This window comes from Dermacentor silvarum, chromosome 1 (assembly GCF_013339745.2).
Source record: "Dermacentor silvarum isolate Dsil-2018 chromosome 1, BIME_Dsil_1.4, whole genome shotgun sequence".
NCBI lineage: Eukaryota > Metazoa > Arthropoda > Arachnida > Ixodida > Ixodidae > Dermacentor > Dermacentor silvarum.
In genome coordinates, this window is record NC_051154.1 from 24,212,523 (window position 1) to 24,214,798 (window position 2,276).

Consider the following 2,276-nt stretch of genomic DNA (forward strand, 5'->3'; position numbering starts at 1 on the left):
TTTTCCCCTTCTGCTTTGTCGAAGTACGGCACGCTACGGTGCGTTAAATTGCGGCAGTACAATCGAAGTTTACCAGATGTTCCGCGCCCGGCCTGGGACCCTCAGAGCCGCTGTTAGTGCGTCGTTCTCCAGGCCGGCAGGCGCGAGGAGAGTGACCCTTTCATGCCTATACCAACAACTCGCAGACTCTCTCTGAAATTTGCATGCAAGCTGAAAGCTTTTCTCGCTAATGGCGCAGAAGTTAAAGCTTCGAAAGCTTTTGCGCTAACAGCTAGTTGCTCACGCCGCAGTTCGACCAAGTGCTATAAGGGTCAATGGAAAGCGCTCTGTAGTGGCTCTAACCATCTGTAGCTCTTTCGCAGCGTCACCCGAGTTGGTAGAGTCTAATGAAGGAACTGCGCTCCACGTCCATGGAGCCTTTTTGCATTGATTTGCACCTATCGTGCTAGATACATCGGGTTGATTGCGTTCGCCACGTTTGGAGACACTCGCAACAGTTCCCGATTGGTGGCGCTATAGGGCTGCAGTCTTGCGGTAATATGCGCCGTACAGGCGGTTTGAGCACCACCTGTCCACATTACATTTCCCGCTGTGAGGCGGCATTGTTGTGCCGCCTCTGCCTCCGGGTGGCATTTACAAAGGCCTACTCGTTCCACATCAAAATGGGGATACGTCCATGTGCGCCTCTTGTGGAACAACAGAAACTATTCAATACATTTTGTGTCTGTGTCCCCGGTACGAAGTCGAGCGTGAACCTCTCCCGACAGCATTGAAACGGCTGGAGTCTAGACCATTTTCAGAGACGCAGGTCCTTGGACCATGGCCGTGCGCGTCGACGGCACAGAAAGCCACGAAAGCTTTATTGTAGTACCTCAATTCGATCGGTCTTAGTTAACATTTATAGACTCGGTGCGCACCTTCAAATTTGCGCGAAACTGTGCTCTCTCTCTTTCCATTCCTACATCCACTCCTCCCCCAGAGCAGGGTAGCAAACCGGACATGCCATCTGACTCCCTGCATTTCCACTCTCTTGCTTCTCTATCTATCTCTCCGTTCCATTCTAACATTTTCTGTATCGTATGCATGATGCACTGCGCAACTTGGGAGTTCTGCGCTAAACTTTCCAAAGCTCTTCCGAATAACCTCTCCCAGATCTGCCAGAAAAGTCGCCTCAGTAATGCAGCCAATGAACAAATCGAGTGGCCCAGTCTCGCGTTCTGGGTTGCCATCACGCATAAACCGCGTGATATTCAATATATCGATATTAAATATTCAATAAATTCAATATTCAATATATATATTCAGGATTTAATATAGCTATTGAATCCCGAATAGCCTTTTTAATTATGTTCCCCGAAAAGCAGTCAGGACGGCCACGATGTGTTGCTTAGATTTCAGCCAATGTTTTCAGCGCCAATAGAAAGAAGCACTAAAATGCACAAAGGGCGGCGGCACCAGTGCTTCGGCTCGTTTCCTTTAGTCCTTGCTTCTTAGCAGTGTCTTTTTTAGATCAACTTGCACCAACAGGATCAACATTTAATTTCCTTAGATTATTTCTAGTTTCATTGTCTGATCTGAGAACAAAATATGCCCATTGTTGTTGTCGGCAACAGCACAATTTTCACATCCACCTATGCTGCTGATTGTCGCGCGAATTCTCCAGAATCTGTCCCCTAAAACTCTCCCCTAAAAAAGGAGAGTGAAATAGCCAACAACAAATGCACACGCATATCGCCGCTCGCGTCGGAGGTCGGTTTAACGGCGACCTGTATCTGAAACGCTGTTTCTCTGTGAATGAATGACATAGTGCGTGACTTAGTGTGCGCCTGATAAGGCGACAAAGAGGAAAGGGTTGGCGCCCCTCGATGTAACCGCGTGAACGCGCTCGTGGCACTACTCACGCGTTCGTCGTCTTCTTCCACAGCTGGCTCCGTTTCCGCTCATCTTCCAGCGTAGAATTTCAATTCTGTCGTCGTAATGGGGAGGCCGTGTTTACGGGGGTATCAGCCATTGCTTAAGGTGGATACACACGCGAGGGCAAAATCCCGCCTGCTCCGCGGACAAACAGTGACGTCAGCACTTGAATCCGGCGCAGCCGAGTTAGGTCGCATTCGCACAGCCGGACCGCCGTTTGCGGAATCCGCGTGCTTACTCTCGACTCCAACGTTTATTAGCAGCTGCGCGTTTGCATACTCGGCGTGCCCTATATGCCATAGTGCTATGAATCCCTCAACAAGAACCAAAAGAGTGACGGTTGCCTCGTCACTTAGCGTTTT